Source organism: Elephas maximus, chromosome 15, assembly GCF_024166365.1.
Source record: "Elephas maximus indicus isolate mEleMax1 chromosome 15, mEleMax1 primary haplotype, whole genome shotgun sequence".
Lineage (NCBI taxonomy): Eukaryota > Metazoa > Chordata > Mammalia > Proboscidea > Elephantidae > Elephas > Elephas maximus.
The window spans coordinates 62,979,006-63,006,484 of record NC_064833.1 but is presented as its reverse complement, the minus strand read 5'-3'; the positions used below and the strand labels follow the sequence as shown (position 1 = coordinate 63,006,484).

Here is a 27,479-nt window from a genome sequence, read left to right as displayed (position 1 = left end):
TCGCCCATCTCATTTCTTATTCGGCTTATTTGCTTCCTCTCCTGTTTTTCTTTAGTGAGTTTAGCCAGTGGTTTATCAATTTCATTGGTTTTTTCAGAGAACCAGGTTTTGGTCTTGTTAATTCTTTCAATTGTTTTTCTGTTTTCTATTTCATTGAGTTCTGCTCTAATTTTTATTATTTGTTTTCTTCTGGTGCCTGTGGGTTTTTTTTTTTTTTTTTTTTTTTTTGCTGCTCTCTATTTGTTCAAGTTGTAGGGATAATTCTTTGATTTTGGCCCTTTCTTTTTTGGTATGTGTGCATTTATTGATATAAATTGGCCTCTGAGCACAGCTTTCACTGTGTCCCAAAGGTTCTGATAGGAAGTGTTTTCATTCTCATTGGATTCTATGAATTTCTTTATTCCATCCTTAAGGTATTCTATAATCTAGTCTTTTTTGAGCAGGGTATTGTTCAGTTTCCAAGTGTTTGATTTTTTTCCCCTGCTTTTCCTGTTATTGATTTCCACTTTTATGGCCTTATGGTCAGAGAAGATGCTTTGTAATATTTCAAAGTTTTGGATTCTGCTAAGGCTTGCTTTATGACCTAATATGTGGTCTATTCTAGAGAATGTTCTATGTGCACTAGAAAAGAAAGTATACTTGACTGCTGTTGGGTGGAATGTTCTGTATGTCTATGAGGTCAAGTTGGTTGATTGTGGCATTTAGATCTTGTGTGTCTTTATTGAGCTTCTTTCTGGATGTCCTGTCCTTCACCGAAAGTGGTGTGTTGAAGTCTCCTACTAGTATTACGGAGCTGTCTATCTCACTTTTCAACGCTGATAGAGTTTGTTTTATGTATCTTGCAGCCCTGTCATTGGGTGCATAAATATTTAATATGGTTATATCTTCTTGGTGTATTGTCCCTTTAATCATTATATAGTGTCCTTCCTTATCCTTTATGCTGGATTTAACTTTAAAGTCTATTTTGTCAGAAATTAATATTGCCATTCCTGCTCTTTTTTTATTGTTTGCTTGATATATTTTTTTCCCCATCCTTTTAGTTTTAGTTTGTTTGTGTCTCTAAGGCTAAGGTGTGTCTCTTGTAGGCAGTATATAGACGGATCTTCTTTTTTAATCCATTCTGCCACTCTCTGTCTCTTTATTGGTGCATTTAGTCCATTTACATTCAGGGTAATTATGGATAGGTATGAATTTAGTGCTACCATTTTGATGTCTTTTTGTGTGTGTTGTTGACAGTTTCTTTTTCCTACTCAATTTTATGCGCTGAGTAGATTATATATTGTCCTTTCCTCATAGTTGTTGTTGCTGACTTTGTTTCTGCTGAGTCTCTATCTTCTTCTCGTATTTTATTTTGATGAGTAGGATAGTTTGTCTCCTTTGTGGTTACCTTATTATTTACCCCTATTTTTCTAAATTTAAACCTAACTTTTATTTCTTTGTATCGCCATATCTTCCTCTCCATATGGAAGGTGTATAATTACATTTCTTTGGACCCCTGTCACAGGTGGCTGGGTGACCTGAGTGGAGTTACCAGTCCTTAGGTCCCTGATGTGGGTAGGTGAGGACCTTGTTTAATAGGAAAAACAATGTCAAACATCAAACACCCACCTCTCCACTGCACAGCTGAAATGGTTGGAGTTTGCCAACAACAGTCTATTCTTCCAAAATAGGCCCACATAGGTCCATGCAGAAGGGAAAGGTACTCAAAGTCCACTGACGGTTTATGCCTGGACAGGAGCCGCTTCTGTCCTGAGCTCACCCAGTTAGTAAAAAAGAGCTGGCAAATTATATTTTCCCCCAATTGCGAAGTTTTTCCTTCCCCACGGCCAGGAGGATGGCTCTAGGTGCTTAACAGGGCCTATTTCAGGCCCAGGCAATTCAGCTGCTGAAGCTGGCTTGGGGGTGGGGGGGTGCAGTAAAATACACACAAGTACTTAGCTTTTGCTGAGAACACCATTCTTCTCAGGTTCCAGAGGTCTGAGTAGGCTGCGTGGCTGGCTGCTTCTCCGTGAGGAAACTGTGGCCGAACGCTAGTACCAGCCTGCCGCCACAGCTCAGGAATGGTGCCTGAGGGCTTCCCGCAATTCAGGTTTGGTAACTCCTCTCAGCTTCTGAATGGGCCTTCCTCCCCCTACCCCTCAGTTCATTTTCTAAGCTTAACTTTGAAGCTCAGGGCTCCCAGCTTGTCAAAAATATACTCGTTTCACTTGTTTTTTTGGGTCTTTTTTGTAAAGACGGCTCACCCGAAGCATCTGTCTATTCTGCCATCTTGGCTCCGCCTCTGTTCTTAGCTTTAAGGAGTTTTCAGTTGTAACACTGAAACAATATTTGTTTTAGGGAGCTATATTTGTTTTGGATACCTGTGTTTGTTCACTTTAAGTTGAAACCAACCTTGTGATAATTAACTCAGTAAATCCTCATTATCTCTATTCTATAATTTCCCCTATGTAATTGGATTGAGTTGTTAGTAAGAAAGCATCAAGACCATTAAGTTCTTCATGTGTTGCTACAGAAATATCTGTAATAAACATAACGATCTTAACAATCCATTTCTAAAAAACAACACAAATCTGTTTTTCTATCCAATATTGTTGAAAATACCATAAATATTTAGATACTTTTTTTATTTTAGAAAACTTCTCTTCCTAAATTACCATGTTGCCTGTGACTTCATTATATTTTTGTTTCAAACGAAACTTCTTCACCAATTTCCCTGTTTCTCCCAGTAGATTATCATTTTTCAATCATCCAAACTACAAGTATGAGGTAATCTTTGTTTTTTTAATTTGTCTTTAATTCTCATGCCCCATCAGAAATTATTTTTATAATTCAGTTTTAGGGAAAAAGTTCCCGAAGAACCAGTAAAATTCCTAATATCAGATGAAGGTAATATATGACTCAATGTATTTCTTCTCAACTAGGGCAACCTCAGCTGCCAGAAAACATCGAGTTATGATTACACTCATTTGTTACAACCATTTTATTCTAGATTAAATAAAATTGATAGATAAACACTCATTCAACAAATATCCATTCCACACTGACGCCCTGTTGCCCTGAAGTCAATTTAGGCTCATAGCGACCCCATTTAAAAAAAAAAAAAAAAAATTCCTGTCATGTTGATTCCAACTGATAGCAACTCAACAGGACACAAGAGAACTGCACATAGGGTTTCCAATACTGTAATCTTTACAGAAGCAGGTTACTGCATCTTTCTCCAGTGGAGTGGCTGGTGGGTTTGAACTGCCAAACTTTCGATCAGCAGCCTAGCACTTTAATCGCTGCACCACCAAACCAATTGCCGTCAAGTCTTATTTAGACTCATAGGGAAACCTTTAAGACAGAGTAGAACTGCCCCATAGGGCTTCCAAGGCTGTAAATCTTTACAGTAGCAGACTGCCACATCTTTCTCCTGTGGAGCAGTTGGTGGGTTCAAATTGCCAACCTTTTTTTTTTTTTTGGTTAGCTGTCTAGTGTTTAACCACTGTACCACCAGGGCTCCCTAAGTATCTATTAAGCATGCATGAGTATACATACAAAAGCTAGACAGTGAATAAGGAAGAATGAAGAAAAATCAATGCATTTGAATTATGGTGTTGGGAAAGAATACTGAACATACCATGGACTGCCCAGAAGAACAAACAAATCTGGCAGAATGCTCCTTAGAAGTGAGGATGGGGACACTTCGTCTCATGTAGTTTGGACATGTTATCAGGAGGGACCAATCCCTGGAGAAGGACATCATGCTTGGTAAAGTAGAGGGTCAGTGAAAAAGTAGAAGACCCTCAACAAGATGGATTTACACAGTGGCTGAAACAATGGGCTCAAATAGCACTGATTGTGAGGATGGTGCAGGACCAGGCAGGCAATGTTTCCTGTTTTGTACATGGGGTCACTATGAGTCGGAACAAACTCATGGCACCTAACAACAACAACATGTATCACTGATTAATAGCGTAGTTTTTATTATGTTTTTTATTTCTGTTATCTGTGGCTTTAATGATAGTTTATATTATAATGATGCTTTTAGAAGTTGACTCAAATACTTTTGGAAGTACATAATTGCCTGAATAACACATGAAAAAAAAAATGCATCTGATCCATTGACACCCACTACCACGGAGTTGATTCCGACTCATTGTCAAGTCCCATGAATTCCCTCTTTTAAATATTCATCATACTTTTTGTTTTGTTTTATATATATATATATATCAAATTTTATTTATTTTGTTGTTGTTGAGAATGTACAGAGCAAAACATACACCAATTCAGCAGTTTCTACATGTACCATTTAGTGTCACTGATTACAGTCTTAGAGTTGTTTAATCATTCTTACCCTCTTTTCTAAGTTGTTCCTCCCTCACTAACATAAATTCACTTCCTCCTAAGGTTCCTATTTAATCTTTGAAGTTGCTGTTGTCAATTTGATTCCATATGGATAATTCTTAAAAGAGAATAGTACTGAATAAGACATTTTTTACTAGTTAAGCTAAACAATTATTTGGTCTTAAGACAATTTCAGGGGATATTTTTGGTTTAAGGTTTAAAGATTTTCTTAGGGCAATAGTTTTAGGGGTTCATCTAACCGTCATGGTCCAGGAACTCTGACGGCTATAAGAATTTGAAATTTTGTTCTGTATTTTACTCCTTTTGATCAGGATCCTTCTATGGAATCTGTGATCAAAATGTTCAGTAATGGTAGCCAGACATCATTCAGTTCTTTTGATCTCATGGCAAAGGAGATAGGTGTTCATGGAAGCACTTAGCCACACATTCCATACATTACATTCTTTTTGGTTTCCGTAGCTATCTTAGGGGAGGGCACACTCTGTCTCATGCTATCATCTTGTGCACAGACACCATTTTGGATGACATTCAATAGTAGGGGGGAGTCATTGTAAATTATAATGCTGTACACATTGTATCTAACTATTTCTCCGATGGTATGCCTAAATATATTCTTATGCTACAGGGTTCAAACAAGCTTCATTATAGTTCTGCACTGAGGGTCCCTGGGTGACACAAATGGTTTGCACTCAGCTACTAAAGATTGAAGGTTGGAACCCACCCAGTGGCACCTCAGAAAGGCCTGGTGATCTGTTTTCATAAAGATTACAAACATGAAAACTCTACACAACAGTTCTACTGTGTAATGCATAGTGTGACCATGAACTGGAACCAACTCAATGGTAACATGTTTGTTTTATTTTTTTAAATTTTGTTTAGTTTTGTTTACAATTAGGGTATTGGACATTAGCTTTGCCAATAATCAAGTGGCACTTTGTTTCACATTTTGCTTTTTTTTTGTGGACAATCTACTTAAGGTACCCATTGGTGACTAGAGTAATTGGGCAAGGGAAGATTTAAGTATACTTACATCGGTCCTTGGAGCCCTGGTGGCACAGTGGCCGCTGACCAAAATGTTGGCAGTTCAAATCCACCAGCTGCTCCTTGGAAACCTGATGGGGCAGTTCTACTCTGTCTGCTAGGGTTGCTATGGGTGCTTGAGAAAGATACCATCAAATATTATAAAAACACAACACTGAATTTACCCAGCTCCACTACCAGCACTAGGCAAGACCATCACTCTGTTAGGCTTGGATCATTTTGATGTTCTTATAAAAGGTCATCCTGCTCACTATCTCCACCAAAATGTAGTCATCCTAAATTATAGTTTTTTAATGTTTCTTCCTGTTAAAAAATCATCAAGACTTGAAGACTCTTCGATGTACACGAAATAAATGTCAACCTGGAAGCCTAGCACTCATGGTCCTCTGTAACCTGGGCTTAACCTAATTTTCCCAAATGTAATAAGTGCTCAATAAATACTTATAAAATGGATTTTTCTGTCTTCGATAGTATGCTCGTGTTCCCTGAAGCTGCCACAATCGTTTTCTTCCTTCTGTTCATACTACAATCAACCCTGTATCCAAAATGCCTGTCATAATCCTACTCATCCTATAAGAACACGCTGATACTCCATCTCCTACAAAAACCTTCCCAACTTCAAATCACGTGAATACTTCTCCCAGTAACATCTCTGCCCCTTTTGGTCTGAAGTTTTCATTCTAGTACTGCACGTGTGTGGGGGGAGTGTGAGCATGTATTCCTACATTTTTTGTATCTTATTACCTCAACTACTGTAGAGCTTCCATCATCAGTGCTTAGTCTCCTTCATTAATCCTTCCCTGGAAACTCAGCACAAAATAATCTCCCTTTTCTGGACACTTAGTACTTACTTTCTGTAACTTTCATTTGGTCCTTAATTATATCCAATTTGCTATTTATTTGCTATTACTCACATAGTATTATATTATTCATGTGTTCTTGTTCCATTATTTACATTTTCAGTTCCTTCATGTCAAAGGATTTTTTTTTTTTTTTTTTTAAATAATGCCTAGAGCTGAACTATGTAAAAATCAGGCACAAAAGTACAGCCAGAAGGTAAAGAACCAGAAGTCAGAAGACCTGGGTTTCTAGTCCTTAGTATAGCTAACCTAACCAATATTGAGCAACCTTTCAATAAAACTTTCTGGGTCTTTTTAGAGTAAACTTGTGATGGGAGAAAGCTGTTAAGAATTTTAAGAGATATACTTTTTTGAGGCTGGGCCACATGTTTGCCTCTTTTTCCAATGTCCAAATTGATATGGCAAGAGATGAAGTATTTGAAAAAAACGAACAGGACAAAGGTGAACTGAGACCTCCAGCAAATGGGAGCAACCAACGGAACATTAGACTGAGAAGGGATTACATAAAGATTGTGAATTGTTCTTTCAGAATATATGTTTGTTTGTACTTTGTTGCTTTCCAGGTATCAGTTACCCCACCTACCTGGCTCCTGCTGTCATTGAGGGAAGGAAAAGGTAATTCAGAAGGCTTGCTTTTACTTCATTCCATGGATAGTTTATTGGTCTATCCTCTGTGGTCTGAAACTCCAGAGGGCATGAGTCCGGTGTCTCCCCTTTTGTTGTTCTCAGCAGACTCAATATCCTCATCTAGAAAAAACAGTTATGCTATAGTATATAAGATCTGAAGTCAGATACTCTATATTCATATTCCAACCCTGTCACCTACTGTATACTTTGAAAAAAGTCACTTAGTCTTATAAAGCCTCAGTTTCTTCAACATGAAAATGGTGAGAATAGCATCCACCTCATAGATAGGTTATAAAGGTCACCTGAGACCCTATGGGAAACATTAACCATAACCATTATAGGTTTAATAAAACTTATCTGCCTACCTGGAGCCCTGGTGGCGCAGTGGTTATGTAATTGGCTGCTAACCTAAAGGTTGGCAGTTTGAATCCACCAGCTGCTTTTTAGGAACCCCGTGTGGCAGTTCTGCTCTGTCCTACAGGGTCACTATGAGTCAGAATTGGCAACAGGTTTGGTTTTTTTTTTTTTTTTCCTAATCTGCCTATCTAACAGAAATGTTTTGAAGTACACACCATTTACTCATATTTATTCAGTCATTTAACAAATACTTACTAAATACCATTTACTAAATATTAAACTAAGGTTTTTTTAAAAAATTATAATGTCCTATGAAAATGTACTGAATTGTTATCAAAAGTACTGAATAGATAGCCGATGTTCTGTAGAGTTACTATCAACTCTTTGAAAAGACTTGAGGTAAAAATGAAGTTGATGTACATAGTTCCCACCAAAACTTTACATTCTTGTTGGCAAGAACATGGCTCTGGATAGTAGTGGATATCAGGGCAAACTTCACTCAGACCAAATGTACAGCTGGACCAGGGACAGATTACCCAATAAACAAGGAACGCACGGACTTAACTGTGCTGATGTGGTGAACGAAAATCAGGTGAAGTTGTGCACTACAGATTATTAGTGTGCTTACTGGTTAATCCGCCCCTGAGCTGGGTATATGATGAAATAATACTTAATAATTGCACAGGTCATTAACTTGGTACCGCTATCTATCTATATGGAGCCGTGGTGGCATAGGGGTTAAGAGCTTGGCTGCCAACCAAAAGGTAAGCAGTTCAAATCCATCAGTCACTCCTTGGAAACCCTATGGGGCAGTTCTACTCTGTCCTGTAGGGTTGCTGTGAGTTGGAATGGACTCGATTGCAAAGGGAATTATCTATATAGGGATCTTAGGTTGGGTTCCCCAGAAGCAGAGCTTGAGAGGAGGATTTTAGTGCAAGTGATTTATTGAAAGATAAACCAAAAAAACCAAACCCACTGCCCCCGAGTTGATTCTGACTCATAGCGCCCCTACAGGACAGAGTAGAACTGCCCCATGAGTTTCCAAGGAGCACCTCGGGGATCCGAACTGCCGACCTCTTGGTTAGCAGCTGTAGTATTTAACCACTGCGCCACCAGGGTTTCCTATTGAAAGATAACCCAACCCCACTGCCATCGAGTTGATTCCGACTCATAGCGACCCTATAGGACAGAGTAGAACTGTCCCATGGAGCTTCCAAGGGCGCCTGGCAGATTTGAACTGCCGACCTGTTGGTTAGCAGCCGTAGCACTTAACCACTATGCTACCAGGATTTCCTATTGAAAGATAACCCCCCTCTTTCCAACAAGGGAAGTAAATTAGAAAAGTAGGGGAGGAGAAGGAAAGATAAGAAAGGCTATGATCTTATCTGAAGACTGGCTTCAGCCACTATGAGAACTCTCTATCTAGCCCGGAGTCAGTCAGTCATTGGCTGTGGGCTTCCCCGTAGGAGGAAAGGTCCATAACCTCCCAGTACAGCAGTACCGTTTCTGAGGAGGTTAATTCTTTAGAGAAGGAAGTAGCAATGGGTTATCAGCCAACATTCTCAGGAGCTGGAGGATGCATGTACCTTTCGGTAAATAGAATTTGGCAAAGGCACCAAAAAATTCCACTACAAAGGATAATTAATGTTTATAATAATAACAGAGACCCTGCGAAGATTTTAAGATTTTAAATATTTAAGATTTTAAGTATGCAAAGATTGACTACAGTTTTTTGAAGTAATCAAATTCTTTAGAGATTGGTATTCCTCTAATTGTAAATACCTTAAGTTTCTATGAATGCTAGTATTTTCTTATCCTGAATCTCTCTTCCTTATAAAAACATAACCTTTATTACGTTTTGAAAAAAAAAAGCCAGCAGAGACTCTTACTTCTGTTTTGTTGATTAATTATTAGCTGCTAAGAGACATGTACACAAGCTTAAGAGATTCGTTGTCTCTTAGAAACGGCAAGCAAACAATTGTTGGGTTCGTGTAATATTAGATTAATACACAATAGAGCAAACATATACTTTCTGCATGCATTATAAGAAGTAAGTAGAATAGCATATTTTCTAAGTAAATAAGGCAAACAAGCAACTTTTCAAAAAGGATAAGTTTGCAAATATGGGCATTTACGTATAATCTGCCGACAGATAATTCTAATTATATATGCATGTACGATGAAAATTAGACCTTTTGTTTTTCACTTTTACCTGTTTGTTCTCAAGGCAAATTGAAGTATTCAATTATATTAGTAATTAGCATATGTTTATAGAGTGGGTTCTTCTACAGTTCCTTCCATTAAAAGGCAGTTGCCGAGGCTCTAGTACTTAGTGTTTTAGGAAACAGACCCACAAGGCTGTTAAAAACATGAAGAAGTGCCAAGGTATTCATTTAGGTGATTTTTAATAGAAACTTATCCTTCTTTGTCCTTAGTATAAATTTCTGACATTATCATTATCATATAATATTTATTTGCAATATGTTACAGCATTTATAAGGAAGCACTTTTAAAGGCCCTGGGAATCTGCTATTATGAGTAATAAAGTAAGGGGGGAAGAACTCTTAGACTTCTTCCACTTTGTCTGTCTTCCTCCAAGTGGGAAAAGGAGCATTTTCTTAGCTTTCCTAGAGGCAATAGGTGAAATAGGATAAAGGTGAATCAGTTCACAACTTCTAAAAATACTGTTTCTGGACTTTGGTATTGTTAAAGATAATTAAAACTCCCCAGAACTTGAACATAAGGTTTATTCTGAGCAGTATTCTATATGCACATAGGGAGGCCATTTTGATTCCAGAAAAAACAAATGGCTGGAAGAAACTAGGTACAAAGGAGCTTATAAACAAAACAAAAAAACACCCAAACCCATTGCCATCAAGTTGATCCTGACTCATAGAGACTCTATAGGACAGAATAGAACTGCCCAGAATCGACTCAACGGCAACAGGTTTGGTTTATTTAATCACTACGGAAGCAGACTGGACATCTTTCTCCAGTGGAGCAGCTGGTGGGTTTGAGCCACTGACCTTGTGGTTAGCAGTCGAATGCTTAACCACTGCACCACCAGGGCTCCTTCTACAGAGAAGAGGAGGGAGAAATACAGATCAACCATTGACTAATCTTAATGTGATTGACTGAACTGCACCTTCCCCCTTTACTAAATTCTACTGATAAACCAAAAAAAACCCCAAACCCATTGTCATCAAGTAGATTCCAACCCATAGTGACTGTATAGGACACAGTAGAACTGTATCAGGTTATAATTTGGCCCTCCACCCATCTGCAGTCAGGACACTTTTTGAGATTTAAATTAGGAGGTAATGGTTTGACAACTATCCTTTTCTAGCAGGATAAGAAAAATTTACATTGCTATAGAGCAGTTTCTGGCAGGCTTTTACAGTTTGGGTCAGGCTTTTTATGGCTAAAATTTGGTGGTGTAGTGGTTAAGTCCGCAGTCCAAATCCACTAGGTGCTTCTTGGAAACTCTCTGGAGAAGTTCTATTCTGTCCTGTAAGTCGGAATTGACTAAATGGCAATGGGTTTGGTTTTTGGTCAGAGAAGAGAAACCTTAAAATCAAAGTAAGACATCTATTAGTAATTTTCCTAATCAACCCAGTACATATTTGGATTTTTAGAGTTATCCAGTGATTAAAAGGACCCTAGGAAGAATGTTTTGTTTCCCTTTCCCCTCTGTATCTAAATCTATTTCTGCGTTTTTAAGATTAGGTTGTTTTCGAATCAATACCCTGCTGACAATTTGCATTTCCACCCCCAGATATACTGAATCAGAATCTATATTCTTATGTATTCTCATGTATACTTAAGAACCTCCTGGGAGTCTTGTTAAATTTTGCAAACAGTCTAGGATCAAGAGTACTTCCTCAGTTCCACTGTTGTGTGGTCCCACGCTCTAGTGCCCACTTTTAAGACCCATATAAGTTTCTTCTTAAATCTTATTAAATTTTAAGAAGATTCCTAGGGGGTCTTGTTAAATCTAGTGAAAATGTAGATTCTGATTCAGTATATCTGGGGTAGAGATGCAAGTTCTCAGGACGGAGTCGAATCAAAAATAACCAGTTTGAAAAGCATTGGTCTAGACTAGAGCAGATCAGCAGTCTTAAACTTGAGCACGCATTAGAATCACCTCAGAGGGCTTCTTTTTTTTTTTTTTTAATTAACTTTTATTGAGCTTCAAGTGAACGTTTACAAACCAAGTCAGTCTGTCACATATAAGTTAATATACATCTTACTCCTTGCTCCCACTTGCTCTCCCCCTAATCAGTCAGCCCTTCCAGTCTCTCCTTTCGTGAAAACTTTGGCAGCCTCCAACTCTCTCTATCCTCCCATCCCCCCTCCAGACAGGAGATGCCAACACAATCTCAAGTGTCCACCTGATATAATTAGCTCTCTCTTCATCAGCATCTCTCTCCCACCCACTGTCCAGTCCCTTCCATGTCTGATGAATTGTCTTCGGGGATGGTTCCCGTCCTGTGCCAACAGAAGGTTTGGGGACCATGACCGCCGGGATTCCTCTAGTCACATCTAGACCATTAAGTATGGTCTTTTTATGAGAATTTGGGGTCTGCATCCCACTTATCTCCTGCTCCCTCAGGGGTTCTCTATTGTGCTCCCTGTGAGGGCAGTCATCAGTTGTGGCCGGGCACCAACTAGTTCTTCTGGTCTCAGGATAATGTAGGTCTCTGGTTCATGTGGCCCTTTCTGTCTCTTGAGCTCTTAGTTGTCGTGTGACCCTGGTGTTCTTCATTCTCCTTTGCTCCAGGTGGGTTGAGACCAATTGATGCGTGTTAGATGGCCGCTTGTTAGCTTTTAAGACCCCAGACGCCAAATTTCAAAGTGGGATGCAGAATGTTTCCATAATAGAATTATTTTGCCAATTGACTTAGAAGTCCCCTTAAACCATGGCTCCCAAGCCCCCGCCCTTGCTCCGCTAACCTTTGAAGTATTCAGTTTATCCCGGAAACTTCTTTGCTTTTGGTCCAGTCCAGTCCAGGTGAGCTGACCTTCCATGTATTGAGTGTTGTCCTTCCCTTCACCTAAAGCAGTTCTTTTCAGCTAATTAATCAGTAAAAAACCCTCTCCCTCCCTCCCTCCCTCCCCCCTTCGTAACCACAAAAGTATGTGTTCTTCTCAGTTTATACTATTTCTCAAGATCTTATAATAGTGGTCTTATACAATATTTGTCCTTTTGCCTCTGACTGATTTCGCTCAGCATAATGCCTTCCAGGTTCTTCCATGTTATGAAATGTTTGACAGATTTGTCACTGTTCTTTATCGATGCGTAGTATTCCATTGTGTGAATATACCACAATTTATTTAACCATTCATCAGTAGATGGACACCTTGGTTGCGTCCAGCTTTTTGCTATTGTAAACAGAGCTGCAATAAACATGGGTGTGCATATATCTGTTTGTGTGAAGGCTCTTGTTTCTCTAGGGTATATTCCGAGGAGTGGGATTTCTGGGTTGTACGGTAGTTCTATTTTTAACTGTTTAAGAAAACGCCAGATAGATTTCCAAAGTGGTTGTACCATTTGACATTCCCGCCAGCAGTGTATAAGAGTTCCAATCTCTCCGCAGCCTCTCCAACATTTATTATTTTGTGTTTTTTGGATTAATGCCAGCCTTGTTGGAGTGAGATGGAATCTCATCGTAGTTTTAATTTGCATTTCTCTAATGGCTAATGATCGAGAGCATTTTCTCATGTATCTGTTAGCTGCCTGAATATCTTCTTTAGTGAAGTGTGTGTTCATATCCTTTGCCCACTTCTTGATTGGGTTGTTTGTCTTTTTGTGGTTGAGTTTTGACAGAATCATGTAGATTTTAGAGATCAGGCGCTGGTCGGGGATGTCATAGCTGAAAATTCTTTCCCAGTCTGTAGGTGGTCTTTTTACTCTTTTGGTGAAGTCTTTAGATGAGCATAGGTGTTTGATTTTTAGGAGCTCCCAGTTATCGGGTTTCTCTTCGTCATTTTTGGTAATGTTTTGTATTCTGTTTATGCCTTGTATTAGGGCTCTTAGGGTTGTCCCTATTTTTTCTTCCATGATCTTTATCGTTTTAGTCTTTACGTTTAGGTCTTTGATCCACTTGGAGTTAGTTTTTGTGCATGGTGTGAGGTATGGGTCCTGTTTCATTTTTTTGCAAATGGATATCCAGTTATGCCAGTACCATTTGTTAAAAAGACTATCTTTTCCCCAATTAACTGACACTGGGCCTTTGTCAAATATCAGCTGCTCATATGTGGATGGATTTATATCTGGGTTCTCAATTCTGTTCCACTGGTCTATGTGCCTGTTGTTGTACCAGTACCAGGCTGTTTTGACTACTGTGGCTGTATAATAGCTTCTGAAATCAGGCAGAGTGAGGCCTCCCACTTTCTTCTTCTTTTTCAGTAATGCTTTGCTTATCCGAGGCTTCTTTCCCTTCCATATGAAATTGGTGATTTGTTTCTCTATCACCTTAAAAAATGACATTGGAATTTGGATCGGAAGTGCATTGTATGTATAGATGGCTTTTGGTAGAATAGACATTTTTACTATGTTAAGTCTTCCTATCCATGAGCAGGGTATGTTTTTCCACTTAAGTATGTCCTTTTGAATTTCTTGTGGTAGAGCTTTGTAGTTTTCTTTGTATAGGTCTTTTACATCCTTGGTAAGATTTATTCCTAAGTATTTTATCTTCTTGGGGGCTACTGTGAATGGTATTGATTTGGTTATTTCCTCTTCGATGTTCTTTTTGTTGATGCAGAGGAATCCAAGTGATTTTTGTATGTTTACCTTATAACCTGAGACTCTGCCAAACTCTCCTATTAGTTTCAGCAGTTTTCTGGAGGATTCCTTAGGGTTTTCTGTGTATAAGATCATGTCATCTGCAAATAGAGATAATTTTACTTTCTCCTTGCCAATCCGGATGCCTTTTATTTCTTTGTCTAGCCTAATTGCCCTGGCTAGGACTTCTAGCACGATGTTGAATAAGAGCGGTGATAAAGGGCATCCTTGTCTGGTTCCCGTTCTCAAGGGAAATGCTTTCAGGTTCTCTCCATTTAGTGTGATGTTGGCTGTTGGCTTTGCATAGATGCCCTTTATTATGTTGAGGAATTTTCCTTCAATTCCTATTCTGGTGAGAGTTTTTATCATAAATGGGTGTTGGACTTTGTCAAATGCCTTTTCTGCATCCATTGATAAGATCATGTGGTTTTTATCTTTTGTTTTATTTATGTGGTGGATTACATTAATGGTTTTCCTGATATTAAACCAGCCTTGCATACCTGGTATAAATCCCACTTGATCGTGGTGAATTATTTTTTTGATATGTTGTTGAATTCTATTGGCTAGAATTTTGTTGAGGATTTTTGCATCTATGTTCATGAGGGATATAGGTCTGTAATTTTCTTTTTTTGTAATGTCTTTACCTGGTTTTCGTATCAGGGAGATGATGGCTTCATAGAATGAGTTGGGTAGTATTCCGTCATTTTCTATGCTTTGAAATACCTTTAGTAGTAGTGGTGTTAACTCTTCTCTGAAAGTTTGGTAGAACTCTGCAGTGAAGCCGTCTGGGCCAGGGCTTTTTTTTTGTTGGGAGTTTTTTGATTACCATTTCAATCTCTCTTTTTGTTATGGGTCTATTTAGTTGTTCTACTTCTGAATGTGTTAGTTTAGGTAGGTAGTGTTTTTCCAGGAACTCATCCATTTCTTCTAGGTTTTGAAATTTGTTAGAGTACAATTTTTTGTAATAATCTGATATGATTCTTTTAATTTCAGTTGGGTCTGTTGTGATGTGGCCCTTCTCGTTTCTTATTTGGGTTATTTGTTTCCTTTCCTGTATTTCTTTAGTCAGTCTGGCCAATGGTTTATCAATTTTGTGAATTTTTTCAAAGAACCAGCTTTTGGCTTTGTTAATTCTTTCAATTGTTTTTCTGTTCTCTAATTCATTTAGTTCAGCTCTAATTTTTCTTATTTGTTTTCTTCTGGTGCCTGATGGGTTCTTTTGTTGCTCAGTTTCTATTTGTTCAAGTTGTAAGGACAGTTCTCTGATTTCGGCGCTTTCTTCTTTTTGTATGTGTGCATTTATCGATATAAATTGGCCTCTGAGCACTGCTTTTGCTGTGTCCCAGAGGTTTTGATAGGAAGTATTTTCATTCTCGTTGCATTCTATGAATTTCCTTATTCCCTCCTTGATGTCTTCTATGACCCAGTCTTTTTTCAGGACGGTATTGTTCAGTTTCCAAGTATTTGATTTCTTTTCCCTAGTTTTTCTGTTATTGATTTCGAGTTTTATTGCCTTGTGGTCTGAAAAGATGCTTTGTAATATTTCGATGTTTTGGATTCTGCAAAGGTTTGTTTTATGACCTAATATGTGGTCTATTCTAGAGAATGTTCCATGTGCAGTAGAAAAAAAAGTATACTTTGCAGCAGTTGGGTGGAGAGTTCTGTATAAGTCAATGAGGTCAAGTTGGTTGATTGTTGTAAGTAGGTCTTCCGTGTCTTTACTGAGCTTCTTACTGGATGCCTTGTCCTCCGAAAGCGGTGTGTTGAAGTCTCCTACTATAATTGTGGAGGTGTCTATCTCACTTTTCAGTTCTGCTAAAATTTGATTTATGTATCTTGCAGCCCTGTCATTGGGTGCATAAATATTTAATATGGTTATGTCTTCCTGATTAATTGTCCCTTTTATCATTATGTAGTGTCCTTCTTTATCCTTTGTGGTGGATTTAAGTCTAAAGTCTATTTTGTCAGAAATTACTATTGCTACTCCTCTTCTTTTTTGCTTATTGTTTGCTTGATATATTTTTTTCCATCCTTTGAGTTTTAGTTTGTTTGTGTCTCTAAGTCTAAGGTGTGTCTCTTGTAGGCAGCATATAGACGGATCGTGTTTCTTTATCCAGTCCAAGACTCTCTGTCTCTTTATTGGTGCATTTAGTCCATTTATATTCAGCGTAATTATAGATAAATAAGTGTTTAGTGTTGTCATTTTGATGCCTTTTTTTGTGTGTTGTTGACAATTTCATTTTTCCACGTACTTTTTTGTGCTGAGACGTTTTTCTTAGTAAATTGTGAGATCCTCATTTTCGTAGTGTTTGACTTTATGTTTGTTGAGTCGTTACGTTTTTCTTGGCTTTTATCTTGAGTTATGGCGTTGTTATACCTCTTTGTGGTTACCTTATTATTTACCCCTATTTTTCCAAGTAAAAACCTAACTTGTATTGTTCTATATCGCCCTGTATCACTCTCCATATGGCAGTTCTATGCCTCCTGTATTTAGTCCCTCTTTTTGATTATTGTGATCTTTTACATATTGACTTCAGTGATTCCCTGTTACGAGCATTTTTTTTTTTAATTAATCTTAATTTGTTTTTGTGATTTCCCTATTTGAGTTGATATCAGGATGTTCTGTTTTGTGACCTTGTGTTGTGCTGGTATCTGATGTTATTGGTTTTCTGACCAAACAATATCCTTTAGTATTTCTTGTAGCTTTGGTTTGGTTTTTGCAAATTCTCTAAACTTGTGTTTATCTGTAAATATCTTAATTTCTCCTTCATATTTCAGAGAGAGTTTTGCTGGATATATGATCCTTGGCTGGCAGTTTTTCTCCTTCAGTGCTCTGTATATGTCGTCCCATTCCCTTCTTGCCTGCATGGTTTCTGCTGAGTAGTCTGAACTTATTCTTATTGATTCTCCCTTGAAGGAAACCTTTCTTTTCTCCCTGGCTGCTTTTAAAATTTTCTCTTTATGTTTGGTTTTGGTGAGTTTGATGATAATATGTCTTGGTGTTTTTCTTTTTGGATCAATCTTAAATGGGGTTCGATGAGCATCTTGGATAGATATCCTTTTGTCTTTCATGATGTCAGGGAAGTTTTCTGTCAGGAGATCTTCAACTATTTTCTCTGTGTTTTCTGTCCTCCCTCCCTGTTCTGGGACTCCAATCACCCGCAAGTTATCCTTCTTGATAGAGTCCCACATGATTCTTAGGGTTTCTTCATTTTTTTTAATTCTTTTCTCTGATTTTTTTTCAGCTATGTTGGTGTTGATTCCCTGGTCCTCCAGATGTCCCAGTCTGCATTCTAATTGCTCGAGTCTGCTCCTCTGACTTCCTATTGCGTTGTCTAATTCTGTAATTTTATTGTTAATCTTTTGGATTTCTACATGCTGTCTCTCTATGGATTCTTGCAACTTATTAATTTTTCCACTATATTCTTGAATAATCTTTTTGAGTTCTTCAGCTGTTTTATCAGTGTGTTCCTTGGCTTTTTCTGATGTTTGCCTTATTTCGTTTCTAATGTCTTGAAGCATTCTGTAAATTAGTTTTTTATATTCTGTATCTGATAATTCCAGGATTGTATCTTCATTTGGGAAAGATTTTGATTCTTTTGTTTGGGGGGTTGGAGAAGCTGTCATGGTCTGCTTCTTTATGTGGTTTGATATGGACTGCTGTCTCCGAGCCATCACTGGGAAACTAGTTTTTCCAGAAAATCCGCTGACTGAGACGCTGGCTCCAGGCTCCGAAAACAATTGCTGCTTCCCCGTATTTTTTCGTTTTCCATCTCTAAATCTGTGTTTGTTGTTCAGGGTTTGTAGATTGTTAGGTATGTGATGGATTCACTTGTTTTTCCAAGTCTTTGTTGCAAGAGGGATCCGAAGTAGCATCTACCTAGTCCACCATCTTCCTTAGAGGGCTTCTTAAAACACAAATATTGCTTCTCTCTCCACCCCAGGAGATTCTGATTCCATTGGTAGGGATCCAATAATTTGCATTTGTAACAAGTTCCTGGTATTGCTGATGCTGCTGGTCTAGGTACCACACTGTGAACTATTGGTACAGATAACTTACTTGGTAATTCACACACGCCTTCTTGTATTCTTATGTATATGTATGTCCTTTCTCCTCAGATGCTTTTTAAGCTCCCTGTGGTCAAGTTGTCTCTGTTTTACGTTTCTGTCTATCTGGGACTTGTCACTGTAAAAACGATCAATTAAGGCGATGATGATAACAATCAGTCATCAAGTGCCACCTCAGGAAGCTGGCCTTAATTATGTTTGATGTCTCTCCAGTCTTAAAATGGAGAGTTAATGTAAGCATTTAAAGATACAACAATGTGAAAGTACTTTGCAAACAAGAAAGTACTATTAAAAAAAAAAAAAAAGATTAGGTTTTGCTGTAAATGACAGAACAATCCTTATCTCTTCTCCCATTTCCAAAAAAGAAAGAAAAGAATGGCTTAAAAAAAAAAAAATAGAGCTAAAACATAAAAGGAGCCTGGATCCCTGACATTAGTGCCACCAGTCTCCAGATTTATAAAGGAGACAAATATAATTTTGTCATAAGCCATTTACGAGCCCTGGTGGCACAGTGGTTAAAGCTCTTGGCTGCTAACTGAAGGGTCAGCAGTTTGTACCCACCAGGCACCCCCTGGAAGAAAGATGTGGGAAAAAGATGTAGCAGTCTGCTTCAGTAAAGATTTACGGCCTTGGAAGCACTATGGGGCAGTTCTACTCTGTCCTATAGGGTCACTATGAGTCAGATTCAACTCAACAGCAGTGGGTTTGGAAGGCTTTCTGGTTTTTAATGAATGACTTCTATTCCCAAGGTCACCCTGTGGTCCAAGATGGCTATTTCAGCTCCTACTGTCATGCCCAAATGCTGGCCCACAGGAAAGAAGAAGAATGACACATCCTTTCTTGTAAAAACACTAAAAATTACCTACAAATTCCATGTCATTTGCCAACACTTAGATAACTGGTTCACCTAGTTGCAAAGTAGGTTAGGAAATGTAGTCTTTATTCTACAGTCTTATGCTCAGCTAAACTATTATGAGAAAAAAACGGGAAGAGGAATATTACGGAACAAGCAGCAGTTTCTGCTGACCCTCGCTGTTCCCTACTGTCAGGCTTCCAGTAGACTCATGCCCTGGTTATGCAAATCAAGGCCCTTCTTCTCACCAGCAACCTGCCTGTCCCCTGCTCCAATCCTGAAGTTAATCGAAAGTGCTACTTCTGCTGCAGTTGTCAGTTACACCATAGATCTTGTTAGCAGATAAATTTATTTCAGATCAAGGTAAAACCAGAAACCAAACTCATTATCATCGAGTTGATTCCAACTCATGGCGACCCCATGTGTTACAGAGTAGAACTGCTCCATAGCATTTTTTGGCTGTAATCTTTAAGGAAGCATATCACCAGGCCTTTCTTCCATGCCACCACTGGCTGGGTTTCAGCTGCCAATCGCAAACCACTTGCACTACCCAGGCACTTCAGATCAAGGTATGAAGGGCCAAATATACAGAATCATCTAATGAAGAATTTTGCCTTTAAAACTAGAAACAAACTCTACCTTTTAAGTGCCATTTGCCATTTGAATTGATTAGTTTCCTAAGGGAAGTAAAATTAATAAAATAACACTACTGCGAATTCTTTAAACACCATATTTCTTCCCCAACATCTGCTAAACATACATTCCCATCTCTGGTGAGTTTAGCAATACAAAGAATAACAAAGATTGTATGCAGAACATATTTTTAAAGATGCTAAAAACTGAATTAATGGGTTGTCAACACTTCTAATTAAACAGAAAATAGACAAAGAGTTAAAATTTATACTGATATCTTTTCCGTTAAACTATACTTGCATTACTGGAAGAAACTTTGTTTAATCATCATTTGATTGAGTTTGGTTGATTAATGTTTTATTTAGAACTTATATTGTCATATAAGTGAAATGATCCTAGAATTTTTTCATATACAGCTGTTACATTGTTTATTCTAGACTTAAAAAATTAGTTGAGAGCTGTTCCTCTCTTTCTATTTTATGGCACATTTTGGACACAATAGGGATTATCTTTATTTTGAAAGTTTGGTAATACTCATCTGTAAACCCTTCCCTGTTTGGGGCTTTAAGGGGGAGAGATGTCTTTACTATTTCAATATTTAATCGTTCTAATTCTACACAAATTTTCTGTTGTGCCAATTTTGATGTTTTATCCAGAAAGTTATGCATTTCATCTGAGTTTTTACATTTATGAGAACAAGGCTGGTCATAATATTATTTTATTTGTAAATCTGTTATGTCTGCATGTAATTCCACTGTTTAGAGATGGTGGTGGAAAAATTGATTCATTATGAAGAGAAAATAAAGTTGGATTCTCAGTGCATGTCACATACAAAGGTGACTTCCAGATGGAAGGGGAATTAGGAAGGGTAAAACTATAATGCTAATAGAAAAATATGTAAACAAATTGCCTCATAATCTAGAGAAAGGTTCCTTTAGTAAAAACTCAAATGAACAATTTATAAGGAACACGAGTGGATAGATTTGACAGAATTAAAGATTTCTGTTCAATGAAACATACTATAGACAAAGTTATCAGATATTTTCAATATGGAAAAAGATTTTTCAAACAATCAAAGTTAGCAAGGGGTTAACATCTAGAACATACAAAGAATTTATAAATCCGTTAAGAAAATGATAACAACTCCCATGGGTAAAAATAAGCAATTCATTGAAAGCCATATCTTACTTAACAAGTATGTGAAAAGATGCCCAGCCCTTGACTCTCAACAGATTGGCAAAAATTAGAGGTAAGTCAGCTATTAATGAGCTATGTGAAAATGGGAACTCTTTCATACTGCTGATGGGAGTGTAAACTGGTATAGCCATTATAGAGAGCAATCTGGATGTACCTAGTGGAAATGAATATGACCCAGTAGTCCATTGCAGCGATGCATCCCAGAGAAACTTGAGTCTAGGTTCATAAGGGGACAGGCACAATAATGTTCATTGTAGCAGGGTGTTAGAGGCAACTGAGTGCCCATCACTAGAGGAACAGTTCAGAAAATGTGTGTATACATATGACAAAATACTACACAGCATTCAGAAGTAATGAGCTAGTTTTAGATACAGCAGCGTGGATGTATCTCTTAATGAACGTTTATTGAAAAATTACAAACAGAATGAAAAATGAAAGCTGTAGTACAATGCCATTTGTGTAAATTAAAAACAATGCATACAAAACAGCAACACATATGTTTTAAGGAATCACACAGATCCACAGATACATGTGAGCTTACAGCTTAAATGCAATAGAATGATGCCTAGTGAGGAGGCTGGTATAGAGAGGTAAAATGGAGGATAAAGAGCAAAATACTGAAAAATAAGAGATGCCCTTGCGTGGACAGCTGATGATAATGTACCATAACCTCGTAGTGCAATTAACTCAACACTCTGCACCTGACAGCCCTGTAATCTGTACCTTAAACAGAAAAAAAAATTACATACGAACAAAAGAACATATAAACACTCTCCTTGCTTCTTTACTGACTGTCCCGTAACTTGCCAGGCTTGCATTATTTTCTTAAGGAGGATCATACAATTGTCCCACCACCCTCAGAGTCCTCTATCTGACCAATGACACTCTTCAAGACACAATTTAAGTTCTATTTCCCTATAAAACCTTTTTATTGTTCCAATAATGCAAATGCCTTCCTTAAACTCAATTGCTTTTATAAGCTGCACCACAAAATCTAAGACTTAATAATTTGTTGGCACCTATTGACCATGCAAAGACATACGACTCTGTGGAACAAAACAAATTATGGATAACATTGGGAAGAACGAGAATTCCAGAATTCTTAATTGTGCTCATGCAGAACCTATAAAATTGGTCTATAAAATAAACCAAGAGGCAGTTGTTCGAAAAGAAAGAGGCGATACTGCATGGATTAAAACCAGAAAAGGTGTACGCCAAGGTTGTATCCTTTCACCATACTTACTCAATCAGTATGCTGAGCAAATAATCTGACAAGCTGGACTATATGAAGAAGAATGCAGCACCAGGATTGGAGGAAGACTTATTAACAACCTGCTATATGCAGACAGGAAACCCTGGTGGTGTAGTGGTTAAGGGCTACAGCTGTTAACCAAAAGGTCGGCTAGTTCAAATCCACGAGGTGCTCCTTGGACACCCTATGGGGCAGTTCTACCCTGTCCTATAGGGTTGCTATGAGTCGGGAATAGAGTTGACTGGCAACAGCTTTGGTTCATATGCGGATGAAGAAGCCATGGTGGCACAGAGGTTAGGCATTCACCTGATAACCAAAAGATCTGCAGTTTTAACCCACCAGCTGCTCCACTGGGAAAAAGATACAGCAGTCTGTTTCTGTAAATATTTACAGCTTTGGAAACCCTATAGGTCAGCTCTACTCTGTTCTAAAAAGTCATTATGGGTTGGGATTCTATTTGATGGAAATGGGTTTGGTTTTTTTTGGTATATGTAGATGACTCAACCTTGTTGCTCCCAAAAGTGAAGACAACTTGAAGCACTTACGGATGAAGATCAAAGACTGTACCCTCTAGTACGGATTGCATTTCAACATAAAGAAAACAAAAACCCTCACAACGGGACCAATAAGCAACATCATGATAAACGGAGAAAACATTAAAGTTGTCAATGATTTCATTTTACTTGGATCCATAATCAATGCCCGTGGGAGCAGTAGTCAAGAAATCAAAGGACATTTCTGAGGCTCACCGTTCAGCCAAAGATTAGACAGGCCCATAAAACAAAATGAGACTATAGGGGCACACCAGCCCAGGCACAAGGACTAGAAGGCAGGAAGGGACAGGAAAACTCATAACAGGGAACCCAAGGTTGAGAAGGGAGAGCATTGACATGTCGTGGAGTTGGTGACCAATGTCACAAAACAATGTGTATTAATTGTTTAATGAGAACCTAGTTTGTTCTGTAAACCTTCATCTAAAGTACAATTAAAAAAGGTGAGACAAATAAAAACATTATCTGACAACTAAAACAGGGAAAAAAAAAAAGAAACCATTGGGAAAATCTGCTACAAAAGACCTCTTTAAAGTGTTAAAAAGCAAAGATGTCACTTTGAAGACTAAGGTGTGCGTGATCTAAGCCATGGTATTTTCAATTGTCTAATAGGCATGTGAAAGCTGGACAATGTCTAAGGAAGTCCAAAAAAGAACTGACACCTTTGAATTATGGTGTTAGCAAAGAGTGTTGAATGTACTGTGGACTGCCAGAAGAATGAACAAACCTGGCTTGAAAGAAGCACAACCAGAATGCTCCATAGAAGCAAGGATGGCAAGACTTATCTCAAGTACTTTGGACATGTTAGCAGGAGGGACCATTCCCCGGAGAAAGGCATTGTGCTTGGTTAAGTAGAAGGTCATCAAAAAAGAGGAAGGCCCTCAATGAGATGGACTGACACAGTGGCTGCAACAATGGGCTTAAACACAGCAACGATTGTGAGTATTGTGCAGGCCCAGGCAATGTTTCCTTCTGTTATACATAAGATCACTATGAGTCAGCTGACTCTAACACACCTAACAACCACAATTGCTCTGTATTTTATCTTGTTCAGGGCCTCCTCTACTAGATTTTCACTTCCTAGAGATTGGAGACTACTTTGGAATTTTCTGTTGTGTCTAGAATGGTGTTGGGCAGATAGGAGTATCTCAATAAATATTTGGATTAAGAGACTTTCAGTTGAGATTTTGAGTTGTGGTGGGGTCATAACAAAAGTGTGAAAAAACTTCCTCCTTGTTTAGCTAGGAATTGATTTTTGGAATTAGAAAAGAGTAGAAGCTCCCTTTGGAACTGGAGTTCCTTTTGGAACAGGAAAAGAATACACACGTAGAATAATGCCATCACATTGTGAATGTAGTAGCCTTCCAGCAAATGAAGATGAAGTTTGCTTTAGGTCCCTCTCTTTTCCAAGATGCCCCTTCCCTTTTTTTTTTTGGTGTTCTTCTCTTCAACAAATCTCCACTTCTGGCAGTCTACCTATCTTTGCTTTCTGATTATTCCAGGCCGTGAAAAACTATCACTATTTTTTTCCCAGAACACTTAGAATTTTTTACTTCAATCTAAAAAATAATATTAACAAGAGCCAACTCAGACCGTGGTTCCATAATCTAGAACCTTACTCAACAGTCCCTTCTCCCCACTTTTAAGAGAAACAGGTTTCTTTGGTTTTTGATGAAAATTATCATTTTCGTACGATTATCAAATGTATGAATTCACTTTGATATACCAAATTGTCGTGAGCCATTCCTCAGGTGGCTGCTTAGGGAGGAAACATCCTCCATAGAGGAGCTGATAAATGGAGCTGGGTTTCTCACCAAGACTCAGAGTCTTCATTTAGCTGTGCTCTGCAAACGATCTTAAAACTAAAAGTTCTCTCAGAAAAGGAACTTGAACATTGTTTAAATTCCAGCAGGAGGCAGGAACTTTAAAACAAGATCTATGTAGCTTGTTCAGCCCTTTGGAAGGTAAAGAGTAGCTGTGGCTCGGCTCCAGAGAATGGCGTTTTAAGGGAACATAATGCAGAGTGGAAAGAAGGCTGGGTATGATGCAATAAGACAAGAATTCAGTATCTGTTTAGCTACTTACTAGTTTTGTCATCAACAGCAGCTCAGTAAACACCTCTGAACCTTTGCTTTCTTACTTGTATGAAAAGGAGGTGGGTCGATATCTAATATATTCATCTATGAATGTTATTATTAGTTAACAAGCTAAAAAAAAATCTTCAGATGAGAGCTTAGGGACATAAGGGAAGAAACTGAGTTTCATTCATCTTAGTAACTGGCTAAAGATGAAATGGTCCTGAAACATAGTAGGTACTAAAGAAATGTTTTTTGAGTAAATGTTATCAGAAAAACGGAATCAGAGAGCACCAAGGCCAAAGAGACTCAGGCCAGGCATGCAGGAAGCAGAGGAAGGAATTTAAGAGGTCCGATAGGAAGATGTACTCTTTACCCAGGAGTCAGGTCCACTGAAAAGCTTCAGGAACCAAGGAGCTGTAGCATAGAAGTGCTGAGAGCCCAATACCTGTAGAGAAGACTATTAAGCAGGTCTTAGGGAATCAAGATTCACAGTAGGAATGCCTGCCCAAATAGATTCTAAACAACATGTCTGAGTATTAGAATTTACATCTGCAACAGCTAGGATGCAAGGCAAGGGTGGGAACTGAAGAGCCCAATGAAATTTTCATAGGCTTTAGGGTCAGACAAACCGGAGTTTAAATCCTAGTTCCACCATTCACTAGTGGTATAATTGTTGGCAAAAAGTTTAATCTCTCTGAGAGGTCTGGAAAACAAAGATTTTTTTAACTCTAAAAAATAAAGATAATAGGACCTACTTTGTAGAATTGTTTAGAAAATCAAATAAATGAATATATGAAAAGGACCTAAAACACTTTTTTTTTTTTACTGCTATCATTATCATTGAAAACCCTGGTGGTGTAGCGGTTAAGAGTTCAGCTACTAACCAGAAGTTTGGCAGTTCAAATCCACCAGGCGCTCCTTAGAAACCCTATGGGGCAGTTCTACTCTGTCCTATAGGGTTGCTATGAGTTGGAGTCGACTCTATGGCAATGGTTCTTTGCTTTTGTTTTTTATCATTATCATTATTGTTTTTGTTTATTGTAGTTTTATGCCCAGTAAGGTAGGTACCTGAGTCCCTGGGTGGGGCAAATGGTTAAACACTCAACTACTGAGAAGCTGGCAGTTTAAACCCACCCAGGAACACCTCAGAAGACAGGCCTGGCAAACTGCTTCCAAAAGGTCACATCCTTGAAAACTCTATAAAGCAGTTCTACTTTGCACACGTTGAGTCTCCGTGAGTCTGAACTGACTCGACAGCAACTTACAACAATATATGTACCAGCCAACTTAATCTTTGATTTGACTTCAGTTCAAGAGATTGTAATTTGTAAGTTAAATTGCTTCTTAGCAGCACTAAGGAGGAAAAAGGACCTTTCCATACTCAGTCCAGGGCAGCTAAGTGGCTGGCATGGTGGTGGTCTGGCCACCTAGGCCCAGGATGTTAGAGGAACAGAAGAGCAGGGCAAAATCAGGGGAGGAATGAAAGCCTGGCATGGTTCAAGTTTTCCTTTACATGACTCCATAAAAGAGATGGACCGCATTCATGCACTTAGAGCACCTTCCCAATAAGAGATGATGGCCCACTCTTAAGAGTTTGTGTGCTTGCTTATAATGCCTTCACTGAGTGGAGGGCAGAAATAACCTTGCTTCCAAAAGCCTACTGCTTTGTAAGATGCATACTCTTAATGGTAGACAAAGTTAGATATGTCAAACCTTTTCAATTGGACAGATTGTATCAGTGAGAAAACTAACTTAAGATTTGTTATGGAAAACCTGTAATACTGGTAACTTACTTGTAGATAAAAACAAACAAACCCATTGCTGTTGAGTCAATTCTGACTCATAGCGACCCTATAGGACAGAGTAGAACTGCCCCATTGAGCTTCTAAGGAGTGCCTGGTGGATTCGAACTGCTAACCTTTTGGTGAGCAGCCACCAGTAGATATACTATAGTTAATTAACTATATGGCTTGTTATCACTAAGTCGAATTTTCAAAGAAATTTAGTTCTGGTGCAGTGTGCTAGTGTTAAGCAAAACCATCAAAACGGTTTTAGTTAAGACTAGAGCTAAATATAACCTCAAGGGGTTCAGACTCTGATAGAAACAGGCTCGATTCCATGAGGTCCATACTAGAACTTCCCATTAACATAGCTTTCCTATTACCTCATTAGTTATCAGCCCAGCGGTCTATTTTAGTCCAAGAACGATAAAGTTTAGAGGCAGTGTAGGCCATGAGTACATGAAACTGGAGGGAGGGCTGGGTTTCACTTCCAATTTTTTGCCCAAGCGTTCAAGTTGAGAAAGTTCGAGAGCAATCTTAGTTCCACAATCCTAGATAAAAAGTATGACTTTGTGGGAAAAAGATGCCTTAACGCATGAAGCTGTGTGCGAGGATAAAGTCGAGGGGATATACTCAGGCAAAACCAAGTGATCAAAAAGTGCAAAATGGAGTGTGTTGTATACAAGTGTCTAGGACTTTTGTTTGACTGGCATGTTTACTTAATGGGAATCCGCTGAGAGGGATAGGGGAAAAGACAGAATTGCATTGATCTTTGTGAGGTTTTTTTGTGAGGGGCTGGTGATGGGAGGCCATGAGGCGCTGAGATACTCTAAATGAGAAGGTAAGGTGTGAGAGAAACAAGGTTGGAGTCGAACAAACGCGCTGTGGGTCGCAGAACGCAGTCTGAAGCCGCTTAAACTTACCTTAGGGGTGTAGGAGAGCCACAGCCAGAAGGCTGCAGGGCGGTGACTGCAGGCGGGGCGCCTCCACCGCAGCCCCGCCCCGCCTCCGGAGCCCCGCCCCCGACAGCGTCGGGCCAATGGGAGTTCG

The 27,479-nt window shown here is 38.6% G+C and overlaps 1 long non-coding RNA gene across 1 annotated transcript; it reads right to left on the bottom strand.

Moving 5' to 3' along the window:
- Positions 1–2,965: 2,965 nt before the first annotated feature.
- LOC126058990 (uncharacterized) lies at positions 2,966–27,431 on the bottom strand. Its single transcript, XR_007513342.1, has 3 exons — positions 27,353–27,431; positions 5,378–6,995; positions 2,966–3,728 (listed from the first exon to the last, which is right to left on the bottom strand). It is a non-coding gene; the product is annotated as an uncharacterized LOC126058990 (long non-coding RNA).
- Between the last annotated feature and the right edge of the window lie 48 nt (positions 27,432–27,479).